This window comes from Psammomys obesus, unplaced genomic scaffold (genome assembly GCF_907164565.1).
Source record: "Psammomys obesus unplaced genomic scaffold, mPsaObe1.curated_primary_1811, whole genome shotgun sequence".
Lineage (NCBI taxonomy): Eukaryota > Metazoa > Chordata > Mammalia > Rodentia > Muridae > Psammomys > Psammomys obesus.
The window spans coordinates 36,669,905-36,684,175 of NW_026585644.1; the positions used below are offsets into that span (position 1 = coordinate 36,669,905).

A 14,271-nucleotide genomic window follows, 5' to 3' on the forward strand; every position below is an offset into this window, starting at 1 on the left:
GTTAAGGAAGTTGTCTCCTGTGCCAATAAGTTCAAGGCTCTTCCCCACTTTCTCTTCTAACAGATTTAGTGTTTCTGTTTTTATGTTGAGTCCTTTGATCTACTTGGACTTGAGTTTCTGCAAGGTGACAAAGGACTTTTTGCATTTTTCTGCATGTAGACATCCAGTTAGACCAGCACCATTTGTTGAAGATGTATGGCTTGGGCTTCTTTGTCAAAAATCAAGTGTCTGTAGGTACAGGGATTTATTTCTGGATCTTTGATTCAATTCCATTGATTAACCAGTCTATTTCTATGTCAGTACCATGCAGTTTCTATTACTATTGCTCTGTAGTACAGCTTAAAGTTAGGGAAAGAGATACTTCCAGAAGGTCTTTTTTTATTATACAGGATTGTTTTAGCTATTTTGTTTGTTTGTTTTTTTCATATGATATTGAGAATTGTTCTTTGAGGTTTGTAAAGAATTCTGTTGGCATTTTGAAGGGAATTGCATTAAATCTATAGATTACTTTTGGTAAGATGGCCATTTTTACTATGGTTAATCCTACTGATCCATGAGCATGGGAGATCTTTCCATCTTCCATCAGATCTTTCTGATTTTCTTCAATTTCTTTCTTCAGAGACCTGACGTTCTTCTCATACAAGTCTTTCACTTGCTTGGTTAGAATTACACCAAGATTGTGTATTATTTGTGGCTATTGTGAGGGGTGTTGTTTCCCTAATTTCTTTCTCAGCCAGTTTGTCTTTTGTATACAGGAAGGCTATGATTTTTTTTAAGTTAATTTTGTATCTAGCCACTTTGTTGAAGGTGTTTATCAGCTATAGGAGTTCTCTAGTAGAATTTTGATGATTGCTTATGTATACTATCATATCATCTGCAAACAGGGATACTTTGACTTCTTCCTTTCCAATCTGTAACCCTTTGATCTCCTTTCATTGTCTTATTACTCTAGCTATAACTTCAAGTACTATACTGAAGAGATATGGAGAGAGTGGGAAGCCTTGTCTTGTCCCTAAATTTAGTGGAATTGCATTGAGTTTCTCTCCATTTAATTCCATGTTGGCTATTGGCTTTTTTATGTGTAGGTGTGAACCTTGTATCCCTGATCTCTCCAAGACTTTTATCATGCAGGGGTGTTGGACTTTGTCAAAGGATTTTCTGCATCTAATGAGATGATCCCGTGGATTTTTTCTTTCAATTTTTTTTTTTTTATGGTGGATTTCATTGATGGCTTTTCACATGTTCAACCATCCCTACATCCCTGGAATGAAGTGTACTTAATCATTGTGGATGATGTATTTGATGTGTTTTGGATTCAGCTTGCTTGTATTTTATTGAGATTTTTGCATCAATGTTCATGAGGGAAATTGATCTGTAATTTTCTTTTTTTGTTGAGTCTTTGTGTGGTTTAGGTATCAGGGTGAGTTTGGCAATGTTCCTTTAGTTTCTATTTTGTGGAATAGTTTGATGAGTATTGGGATTAGCTCTTTTTTGAAAGAATTCTGTGCTAAAATTATATGGCCCTGGGCTTTTGTTGTTGTTGTTGGAAGACTTTTGATGATGGCTTCTGTTTCCTTAGGGGTTATAGGACTTATTTAAACTGTTTACCTTATCTTGATCTTAACTTTGGTAAGTGAAATCTATCAAGAAAATCTTCTGTTTCCTTTAGATTTTTCAGTTTTATGGAATGCAGGCTTTTGAAGTAAGAACTAATGATTCTTTGGATTTCATCAGTGTCTGCTTTTATGTCCCCCTTTTAGTTTCTGATTTTGCTAATGTGAATGCTGTATCGTTCTGCTTTTTTGTTAGTTTGGCTAGGGGTTTGTCTTTCTGTTTGATTTTTCTCAAAGAACCAGCTCTTGGTTTCACTGATTCTTTGTATTGTTCTCTTTGTTTCTAAGTTACTGATTATTTACTGCTGTCTAGTCCACTTGGGTATGTTTGCTTCTTTTTGTGCTAGGGATTTTAAGGTGTGTGTTTAAATTGCTAGGATTTGAACTCTCCAATTTCTTTATGAAGGCACTCAGTGCTATGAACTTTCCCCTTAGTGCTGCTTCTATTGTGTCCCATAATTTTGAATATGTTGTTCCTTCATTTTCATTAAATTCTAGAAAGACTTTAATTTCTTCATTTCTTCCCTGATCCAGTGGTCACTGAGTAGAAAGTTGTAGGTTTTCTCTTCTTTCTGTTGGTGATGAAATCTAGTTTTAATCCTTGGTGGTCTGATAAGATACAAGGGATTATTTCATTTTCCTGTACCTGTTGAGGCTTGCTTTGTGACCAAGTATATGGTCAATTTTATAGAAGGTTCCATGAGGTGCTGAAAAGAATGTATGTTTTTTCGTGTTTGAGTGGAATGTTCTGTAGATATGTTAAGCCCATTTGATTCATGACCCTGTTAGCTTCCTTATTTCTGGTTAGTTTCTGTCTCCTTGATCTGTCCATTGTTGAGAGAGGGGTGTTGAAGTCTTCCACTATTGATATGTGGGGTTCAATGTGTGTTCTAAGTTTAGTGATTCTCTTATGAAAGTGGATGCCCTTGCATTTGGGACATAGATGTTCAGAACTGAGACATCATCTTGGTGGATTTTTCTTCTGATGAGTGTAAAGTGTCCTTCCCATCTCTTTTGATTAATTTTGGTTGAAAGTCTGTTTTATTAGATACTAGAATGGCTACTCCAGCTTGCCTTGGATCTGTTTGCTTGGAAAGCCTTTTTCTAGCCCTTTACTATGAGATAATGTCTATCATTATTGCTGAGGTGTGTTCCTTGTATGAAGCAGATTGATGGATCCCATTCACATCCATTCTGTTAGCCTGCGTCTTTTTCTGGGGGAACTGAGTCCACTGATGTTGAGTGATGTTAATGACCAATAATTAATAACTTCTGTTATTTTGATGTTGGTGGTGGTAGAGTGTATGTGTATGGTGTGTGTGCTTCCCTTTTTTTGTTTTTGCTGGTGTGGAGTTATTTATTTCTGTGTTTTCCTGGCTGTAGTTAGCCTCCTTCAGTGGAGTTTTCCTTCTAGTATCTTCTGTAGGGCTGGATTTGTGGATATTGTTTAAATTTCTTTGTGTCGTGGAGTATCTTATTTTCTCCGTCTATGGTGATTAAAATTTTGCTGGGTATAGTAGTTGGGATGCCATCTGTGATCTCTTAATGTCTGTAAGGTATCTGTCCAAGCCCTTTTGCTTTTAGAGTTTCTGGTGAGAAGTCAGGTGTAATTCTTATAGGTCTGCCTTTATATGTTACTTGGTCTTTTTCCCTTGCAGCTTTTAATATTCTTTCTCCGTTCCATACATTTAATGTCTTGATCATTATGAAGCAGGAAAATTTTCTTTTCTGATCCAATCTATTTGGTGTTCTTTATACTTCTTGTATGTTTATATGCATCTCCTTCTTTAGTTGGGATAGTTTTCTTCTAGGATTTGTTGAAAATATTTCCTGGGCCTTAGAACTGGACTGGGAGTCTTCTCCCTTTTCTTTCCTATTATTCTTAGGTTTGGTCTATTTTATAGTGTCCTAGATTTCTTGAATGTTTTATGTCAGGAACTTTTTAGATTTAACATTTACTTTGATTGATATATCAATTTCCTCAGTCGTGCCTTCTGCACTTGAGATTTTATTTCCATCCCTTGTATTCTGTTGGTGATGCTTATGTCTGTAGTTCCTGTTCTTTTCTCTAGTTTTTCCATCTCCAGAATTGTCTCAGTTTGTGTTTTCTTTATTGCTTCTATTTTTGTTTTCAGGTATTGGATAGGTTTATTCATTTCCTTGTCCCATTTTACTGCATTTTCCTATATTTCTTTAACAGATTTATTCTTCCTTCACCTGTTTGATTATACTTTCCTGCATTTATTTGAGGGATTTATTTTCCTCTTTCTAGGCCTCTATTATTTTCATAATATTAGATTTAAGTTCGTTTTCTTGTGCTTCATTTGTGTTAGGCTACCCAGGGCTTGATGAAGTAGCATAGCTCCATTCTAATGGTGATATATGGGCCTGCACTGTTGTTTGTATTCTTCTGCTGACATCTAGCTATTTTGTTGTCCCTTATGTTATGAAACTTGATGGTGTCTGCTGGTATTTTGACTCTAGAATTGTACGTATAGCTGGTGGTCCTGGATGGTAACAGTCCTCTGGTTTTCCTGGGTGGTAGCAGGCCTCCAGGGTACAATGAGGACTGGTAGTCTCTGATGGCTGCCAGTCTCTGGGAATGCAAGTGGAGATGGGGACCATAAAGGAGCGCTCCACCAGGTGCTGTTGGTGCCTGATGGTTATTGCTGCTCTCTGATGGCTCCTGTTCTCCGATCATTGCCAGTTTCTGAGAAAGCAGATGAAGATGTAGCCAGGAAAATGGAGCATGGAGCACACTGGGGGTATGGGTCACAGTTGGACCTGGACAGACCATGCCTCTGCTGGCAGTCTCTGCTGTCTCCTGATGTTTGTCAGTCTTTGGGATTCCAGATGGAGATGGGACCCAGAAATGGAGCATGCCTGGGAGAGGGAGCTTGGAGCATGTTGGGGGATTGGACATGGATGGCCCAGGGTGGAGCATGCCTCTTCAGCCATACTCTAGCAGACCAGGACTTGGAGAGGGTTCTCTCTGCTGTTCCCTGGTGGTTGCCAATTTCCAAGGATGCAGGTGGAGATGTGGCCTGGGAGGTGGAGTACACCCTGAAGATAGAGCTTGCAGCATGCTGGGGGTTATTTGGTTCAAATGGCCTCAGGGCACTCTAGCAGGCCAGGAGTTGGGAGAGGATTGTTTACAGAGTCTTACTATGTTGGCACAGCCATATCCTCTGGAAAAGTCATGAAACCAGAACAGCTGTTTGACACAGATTCAGCAAAGTTGAGCCGAATCACTGTCATTCTGTCTCTCACTTTTAGGTTTTGGTCTCTGCATGTTGCATTGCTGGGACTTCCTCATTATGATTCATTTTATGACCTTTTCTGATAAAATTATGTGTGAATGTATTTAGGAAAGTTCTAAATTAATATATCTTCTGGTTTTAGAGAAATAACTTTATATGGCCTAATTTGGAGGTCTTCCTTATGCCTTAGAGATTGTGATAAGCAGAAAGACACTAGAAATTTCTTTATAAGGCCATGATTCCAGGAAGTTTCTTGGGGTAACTGCTCCTAAGGAGATTCAAACAATATAATTAGAACAGGGTAAACTTGGAGATAGTTAACAAACTCTGGCCAGGAGTTTTACAATATACTTAGAGCTCTCTGAAAACGTGGTTTAAAAATAGTGGGTTATATCATCTGTGTTTAATGCCAGCACCTTTAATCCCAGCACTCAGGAGATAGAAGCAGGTGGATCTATGTGAGTTTGAGGCCAGCCTGGTCTACAAAATGAGTCCAGAACAGCCAAGGTTACACAGAGAAGTCCTGTCTCAAAAAAAAAAAAAAAAAAAAAAAAAAGGAATTATACAGGGTATGGCTTTTTCTATAAATAACTTTTCTACTTAATAGCATAGATGATGAAAGAATATAAGTGAAAGGAGTTAAGCATAGGCATATGCCTGTGTAAAGATTCAAATGATGATACCTGTGCCCCCAATCTTGCGATCCTTAAGAATCTCCTATCTCAATGCTGTGTAAACACTGCCCCTTAATTTTCCCCTGATATGTCAATAAAGAGGCCTGACAGCCAATGACTGAGCAGAAGAGAGAATAGGCTAGACTTTCTGCCAGCCATGGGAGGAGGAGATAGGGAAAGGAAGTGGGGACTGAGCCATGATAAAAGGTCCAGGAGAAATGGGGAGAGAACAGTGGAGCACAGAAAGCCATAAATACAAGTATCTCAGCGGTTTACACAGGGAGGAAGCCAGGTTAGCTTAGAGAATTAATACAGACAACATTGTTCAGTTGTTACACTGTAGAACGTATTAAACAAATATCATAGCTCAGTCTCAGTTATCTGGGTGCTAGTGGGCTTAAGAGAGGACCTGCAACACGTTCTTAAAATGACCACTAACAGGTATTAATATTTGCTGTTCGTAAAAAGACTGGTTCAGGTATGTTCTATTTGTCTGGAGAACTTTAAAACTTCAAATACTGCCAGCCTAAAAGCAAGTATTCTCCCACCAATGGAATAAGCCAATTCAAGCCAAATTAGAGTTTATAGAGGCAGGTTTATTGGGGAAAGATGTCAGGCTGGTTCACTGCTTTCACAGGAGGAGGTCAGGGAAGTCATGCAGAGGGAACAGAAAAGCAGGACTGACAGAGAGAGAAAGGATGCTTGCAAAGATAGAAGAGAGAGGAAATGCAGAGAGAGAGAGAGAGAGAGAAAGGAAAGAACTCATCTGGATTATATAGAGAAGAGCCTCTGGGAGACAGGAAGTCCCACCCTGAAACGGAAAGTTCAAGGTAGAGGGCTGGGTATGCCACCCATGCCTTGTAACAAGTAGGGAACGAGGGATGCTGGGAGAACCTGGAGGCCAGGTCCAATTTGGTTAAACAGGCACCTCAGCCACTTGTCCTGAGTCTGAATCCCAACAGCTGTCATATAATATGTTTGTTTTGGTGGAGACATTCTTTAGACTTTTTGGAGTTATGGGGCTCATAATAAAAGTGAAATCTGTTCTACTTGTATTTTCTTTTTTAAATTAATTTATTTTTTATTAATTACAGTTTATTCACTTTGTATCCCAGCTGTACCCCCCCCCCCCATTTGTACTTTCTAATTGTGTATCTTGTAACCCTGGAAATGTAATGAAAAATCAAACACATGTCCAGAGATAAAGTGATATAATATCACTTCTTGGAAAATCATAAGTCTGTCTTTGTTCTGTGAAACATGTATAAATAAAGAAGCAATCTGATTGCTAGTCAGTCAGAGCTAAATGATTCCTCTGACCATTGTGCCTGACTCCCTCCTCCCTCCCAGACTCCTTATCTCCTCTTGGGAACCTGCCAACTGCTGGTGCTGTCCCCTATGGAGGCTTGGCTGCTTGGAACTCTCTTAGTAGACCAGGCTTGCCTTGGACTCACAGAGATCTGCTCCTGAGTGCTGGGATTAAAGGTGTGTACCACCACACCCAGGCCTTGGCTTGTTCAGTTTGTTCGTTTGTTTATTTTTAAAACATGATCTCACAATTGTAGATCAGGATTGTTAAAAATCCTCTGCAATCATCTTATCTCAACCTCCCAAGAGGTAAGATTAATATTTGAGCCACAACACTGAGCTTTACCTAAAATGTTCCAGCCCTTACTAGAAGATCCACCATCCTTTTTGACTTGTTCATGGGATATAACTGCTAAATGCTACAGGTATGACTTCTCTACATTCAAGACACACCACGCCACACACACACACACACACACACACACACACAGAGGGAGGAGGGATCAAAAAAGAAAAGCCTAGTGTTTCTCCGTAAGTTCTAGGAAATAAGAACAATGAGTACTATTCTTAACAAATATTAGAAAAAAAGGGGAGGAGGTTAAAGAGGGAGGGAGAAAAGGGGGAAAAGAGAGAGACAAAAGAGTGGTGAGAAATGGCTGCCTGCCATTTGATGTCCCTCCATCAAAGGCATTGTTGACTGTCCAGGGCATTCTCACCTTGACATCAGATGACCTCTCCATGAGAGACAAAGCCCATCTCTGCTGCAAGTCTTTCAGAATCCTCACTGAGTAAGCTACACTAGAGGGACAGTGTTGCTACAGAGGCGAGTTTGTCCTCTATCTTGGTACACATTAGCTGACATGAGGTTTCTGGGAGCACAGTGGAGGACAATGGGCATGGTGCTGAGAAAAGAAGAAGATGCTATTCATAATTTGATAAACAAGCATCAGTGTCAGATTCTACTATGTGATACTGTTTGCCTATCTTTGAAATTCTCTACTTTTCCTTTATCTACACACCCACACAAGAAGCCATCACTTGCACATCCTCCAAAGTCCATGGTGGAGGCAGAGAACAAAAAAAAGCACAGAAGAAAAATAAATAAATAAAATATAAAAGGCTATGAACCTCCTCTTTCAGCTTATTGATAGAATTATGAATTTTGCTAAATCAAAGGCCTTTTGAGGTATTACATAGAAGGGTTGAAAGTTCAATGCCAACCTAGGTAATTTAGCAAGATGAAATAACAAAAGGTCTAGAGGTTTAACTTGCTGATAGAATATGTATAAGGCCCTATCTGGCCTCAATCTCCAGCATTGAAAAAGGAAAAAAAAAAAAAAGATCAATTTATCTCCTTAGTATTAACTGGTTTTGTCATTTAAGAGACAGGACCTTACTAGGTAATGCAGACTGACTTTGAACTTGAGAGCATCTTGACTTTGCCTCCCAGAGTACTAGGATTACAGGTTTGCTCCACCAGGTCCTATGTCTTTTGGATTAAAATATATATGCTTTGTTTATATGCATATTGTACATGTATATGTGTAATATAATGTGTAAATTATATATTTCATACATGTAATTAGTATATTTTTTCATACATGTAATTTAAACTTAAAAATGTATTGATCCAGTCAAGTTTCTTGGACTGGCATTTCTGGTTTATCTGCAGCCTTCTAGGGCTCTGTTTCCCACATTGTCTTCGGCTTGCTGACTCTTTCAAGCCATTGATTAAGGGCATATTAGTCACTTAGGCACAAAGTCAGCAATAAGAACACATAGCTCTGTCTGTCCACAGCAGAATCACCTTCATTTTGGGTAATGCCATTCCCAACTCCAAAGCTACAGTATGGAGAATAGTGACTGTCAGTCATGAATGCTGACCCCTCACCTACAGCTATGGTAATCAGTCGGTCTCTGAAACATCAGATCAAACAGAATCTGTTTCTGAGACTTCACTAAATGGAGCATGAAGGAGAAAGGTGTCCATTTCTGGTAAGGGGGTCATAAAGATGCAAACATGGGGCTATCACAAGCATGGCAGGGAAGTGTACATATGTTTATATAGAAAAAGATAAACTGAGATAGGGCCAACAAGTACTGGCTGCTTCTAAAGTCCCTAAATCCAGATCAAAGGACCCATGCTGTTCTTCCCTGATATGAATCAATGCATTTCTTTTTGCCAGGTGTAGTGATACACAACTGTAATCCAAGAACTGAGGCTCAAGCATAAGGCTCTTGAGTTCAAATTTAGGTTGGAATGCATAATGTAGCTATAGTTACTTAAAAAAAAAAAAAAAAAAAAAAAAAAACCAATTCAGGGCTGGGGAATTAGCTCAGCAATTTAGAGCACTTGTTGCCCTTGCAAAGGACTTGGGACCTTTACAATGCTAGGCCAGTGCTCTACTACTAAACTGCATCAGCTTCTTGATCTTTTTATTTTAATCCATCCTTCATGAAAGCCAAGGACACACTAAATTTTAAAATGCCCATGGTAATATTTATAAGCTTTCTAATTGGCAGAGTTAGGAGGTGAATATTTTAGACATCTGTACACACAGAAATGCATATTGTGGCCTCTTTTTTCTTGTAAACACAATTTTTGATATCATGATACATGAATCAATTCATATAGATTAGCCTAGTGCTCTGCTTGGTGGTACCTGATAAATTCATCTTTGTTCAAGGTGAACTTCCTTAACTGGTTGCCACAGGTAATATGGTCAATAATGTGTATATAATCTTACTGACAGAATTTTCTTTTCTGGGAATTGAATTTGTAAGACAATTGTTCAACCACTGAGCTACAATCACTGTCTCAGGACTTTTGTTTTTGTTTTTCTTTTGAGGTAGATCCACAGAGTCCAGGCTGGTCCTAAACTCCTAATCCTTCTGCCTCCACCTCCATCCTGATGGGACTATAGACATTCCTGACCATGCCCTTGCCTCACATGCCCCTAGAACTCTTAGAGTTTACAAGCCTTTGCTATTGACTTTTTGTGTTCAGATGGGTTTTGAAAGAAGCTGAATATCCTGTTTTTCAATTCCATAATAAAAATTATATCAAACTATTGGCAGAATTCCACTCAAGTGAAAACACAAAAATACCAATCATTTATGTGTGTGACAGACTATTTGGAGAACTTGAGATTCTGTAATGTGGACAATACTGAAAATACAGGAACCCTGCTTGTTTTATCATCAAGGGTTATAGAAATAGTAAGAAACAACAGCAGTATTTAGGTTGCATTTAATTAGACTAGGGGTGTTACCTAAGTGTTTAACACTACTTGCATACCAATCGTTGGGATTAGGTTGGGTGTTTCATGTTCTTTACCTCTCACCAAAGAACTGAAAATAACAGCTCATACAGATTAGAAAAATTATCAAGATAATTTTATTGGAAACAAGGTGATAGTACAGATTAAAGATGAGTATACCATCAAAAGTGAACAGTAGGCCACAAAACCAGAAAATGAGTACTCAAGGGCTCCAGGCTAGAACCTGGGCTATCTTTTCCTCTTGTTTCTGGTTTTTTTCAAGACAGTGTAGCCCTGGCTGTCCTGAAACTCACTCTATAGACCAGGCTGCCCTTGAACTCCTGAGACTGCCTATCTCTGCCTCTGGATTGCTGGAATTAAAGATGTATGTCAACACTGCCTGGTTCTGGGGTACCTTTTTATGGGGTCTAAAGGAAGAAGAGGCTGGCTACAAAGGAGTAGTTTTCTATTTTGATTGATAGATTAGGTTAATACATTTACTTTCTTATTGCATATATTCCTTCCCATAATGGATCTGATTTTCATCATATGTACACTCAATTATGCTTATGCACAGGATGGTAAATAGAAGGAACACTGCTTGTTACAAGCATAAAAATTTATGTACTAGAGCCAGGCAAAGTGGTGCATGACTGTAATCCTAGCACTCAGGGAGACAGAGGCAGGTGGGTCTCTGTGATTTTGAGGCCAGCCTGATCTACAAAGTGAGTACAGGGCAGCCAAACCTACACAGAGAAAACCCGTCTCAAAAAAAGATTTTTTTTTCAAAATAATAAATGTTTGATCAGGCGATGGTGGCACACTCCTTTAGGCTAGCCTGCTTTGTAGGACAACAGAGAAACACTGTCTCAAAAACAAAACAACCCCCCCCCCAAAAAAAAAAAAAAGTTTGGTCAATGATTTTGAGTTCTTCATAGATCTATGCAGTCTAAAAAGATGTGGCTAAATTTTATTTTACCTTTGTGACAGCTTCGAATAAAGTGGCAGGGCTACAACTCAAAATAAGTTAATATTTTTATTCATTATTATCCTGTGATTATTACTTAAATAAACTTGTCTTTGCTACAGAGTGAATGTTCTTGTCTCCCCAATTTGACGGTATTGGGAGATGGGGCCTTTTGTAATTGAGAGCCCTCCTGGGTGGAATCAGTGATCTAAGCAGGTATTTGGTATCTAGACCTTGTGGAAATACAGCTAGATGACTGCCTATAAGCCAAGACACAGGCCCTCACCTGACACAAGATCTGCCGGTACCTTGACCTTGGACATTCCCACCTACAGAATTGTGAGAAATAAATATCTGCCATTTAAGCAGATATATGCGGGTCCCTCCCCCCACTTTTGTAATGCTAGGTATTCAAACACAGGCTCTTCCTATGCTAGACAAAGGCCACACCTCTGGTCTACATCCTCAGCACACTATTTTTGTTACAGCCGTCTGAGCTGACAGAAACACTCTCTAAAAGAACTTGTCTATTCTCATTAGCTTAAGGTGAAACAAAACAAACACCAAGAAGTACAGGCTTATGGCAACTGCACACGGCTCTGAATTAATATTCCTCTCAGCTCTTAGCCCTCATGCCCACTCCATCCATGTTTTAGGCAGCAAGATGGAGTAGGAAAAAAGAATGTGATGTCAGCAAGGAGAAGGGCACATGTGATTACATGAGGTTATTGGGCTTGAGCTACTGTTTGCTGGAATATAACCTAGGGCACTGAATGTGAGCTTATGATCATTGCGAAAAACAACTGGGCAAAGGACAATGTACAAAAGTTCATCCTGAAAAGCTTAATTGCCTTTTTAAGGTCAGGAAACATCTCATTCCATAAAATAGGATGAGTGTTCTGATGAACCAAACAAGAGTTTCAGTTAAAAAACAAAACAAAACTGAACTACAGAAAGCAGAAATAAAAAGTGAAATGAGTTACTTTTTTTGTAGGGTATGGGCAGGACATAAAACAAATAGATTAACTTAGATCATTTGCCCAGAATCCAGAAGCCCTGGGTTTGATCCCCAGGGTTGCAAATCAAAACAAAACAAAAACAATATATTTTCAAACTCCCTACTATCAGGTCACTTCCTAATATCAGGTTACCTTTTTATGTGTTCTGATTAAGGTGAAGGGAACTACACAGCTCTAAATGTAATAGTTTTGTATGAAAGAAAATAAAAATAAATTAATTAATTAAAGGAATTATGAGAACCTCCAATATACTTAAAAGTGTTTTTTTGCTCTCCCCAAATTCTCATTTATCCAAAGATAGTCTTTTACTTTTGATATAAAAGTTTTACATCAAAACTTTTTTTTTTTTGTTTGTTTCAGAGTAACTTTTTGTTTTGTGTGTGCGTTTTGAGACATTATGTAGCCTTGGCTGTTCTGGGACCACTTTATAGACCAGGTTGGTTTCTAATTCACAGAGGTCTCACCTGCTTCTTTCTCCCCAAGGGCCAGGATTAAAGGCATGTTCTACAAAGCCAGGCCAGAATAACTTTTTGTCTGTCTGCTTGGTTTTTGAGACAGGGTTTCCTTGTGTAACATCCCTGGCTGTCCTGGACTCCCTTGGTAGACCAGGCTGGCCTGGAATTCAGAGATCCACCAGCCTCGTGCTAGGATCAAAGGCGTGCACCGCTACAACCGGCTCAGAATAACTTTTTTAAGTGAATGAAAATGTTTGAGGATTTAGGGTTAAGGAGGTACTAGGGTTTTTTTCAGCACACACTCCATGTAGCAAACTAACTTAAAATGTTAGTATATATGTGTATACATATATATATTAGATAAATTTACATTTATATTGTGTTATATTTTTATACATAAAAATACTTTTGGGGTATTTATCTTTATAGTCAGCCAACAGAGATTTAGTTACCTGGGAAGGCCAATGGAATGGCAAAAGTCTTCCACTTTAAACACCGGCGAGGGCTAAAGGAGCAGCTATCCCTTTCAACAAATTTCGAGATTCCCAAGACAGATAACATCCATATAAATGACTTATGAGAAAACTTGGAAAGTTGTAAATAAAGTCGAGCACTTTGAAAAAGCCCGTGTTTTCCATGAATTCCTATATCCTGAAACTCAAGAGATTCGGGGATCTGTTAGTAAGAAAAAAGCTGTGTAAAGCAAGAGGAAGTGGCATTTCGACCTAGAGTGCACTTTAACCTAATACCTATAAAAACAGCCTGTTGTTTTTCTTCAAGGATATCAAGCAGCTCGGATATCAAGCCTCAGCCGCCACCCAGCGACGCTGATGACGGGCAATGAGTCCCAGCTGCAGCAATTAAGGCCGAGGCGTCTCCTTTAAGAAGCTGGCTCACGTGGATGCTGTGTTGTGTGCGCTCAGCTGGGAAGGGAGGGGCCGGGCCTCAGCCTCACTACATTGGCTGCCTCGGCCGAGCGAACCTCCTTGATTGGTTGGAAGGATGCAAGGTGTCGACTTGGGGGCGGGACGAGCAGCGATGAGTCCGCCCATCCTCTGCGGCTTCGGGGCGGGGTGGGCGGCGGAGGGTAGGAGAGCACGAGTGGGGGAGGGCGGGCCCGGGTAGGGGCGGGGCCCGGCGGAGGGGGCAGAGTGCCAGGGGGAGGGGCGGAGCCTAGAAATGAAGGGTGCTGCGGGCCAACCGGGAGAGCCGCCTGAGGAGAGGGCGGGGCCACGCCGGGTGATTGACGCCGAGGCCAGACCGGGGAGAGGCGGGGCCAAGGCCTGACTAAACCTGAAGACTTGGAGGCCGAGGGGCTTTCGACCCAGCTGAGGAGTGAAGAGCTGCTGGCAGCGCCGAGCCCCAGCGCGCAGGTGAGTGCGGCGGCGGGGCCGGGCTCGGGGTCGGCGGGGGCTCGGCGCCCTTGGGCCGGCGGCTTCGAAGCCCTCGGGGAGCGGCCCGGGGCGGGGGCCGCTGGCAGGAAGTGACTCTTCCCTCTCCCCACCCGCCCAGGGTCCCGGCGCGGCCCCCGGGGTCCGCTCGGGGCCGTCGGGCCGGGCCGTGGCTCTTTGTGAGGTCGGGCCGCCCCCGCCGCGCAGCCGAGCGCCCCGCAAGCCCGCAACAGCCGCGACGACCCCCCAGCCCGGCGCTCCGCGGCCCCCGCTCGCCTCCCCGCGGCTCCCGGCGGCCGCGGCCCTCGGACGGCTCGCCCGGTG

At 41.0% G+C, this 14,271-nt stretch overlaps 1 protein-coding gene across 1 annotated transcript in view; it reads left to right on the forward strand.

Annotated features, from left to right (window-relative positions):
- The first annotated feature begins 13,821 nt into the window (after positions 1 to 13,821).
- Ypel5 (yippee like 5) overlaps positions 13,822 to 14,271 on the forward strand; it is a 13,730-nt gene continuing 13,280 nt past the window's right edge. The window contains exon 1 of the mRNA XM_055627273.1: positions 13,822 to 13,929. The gene's annotated coding sequence lies outside the window, so the exon portion shown is untranslated. The remainder of the gene's footprint in view (positions 13,930 to 14,271) is intronic.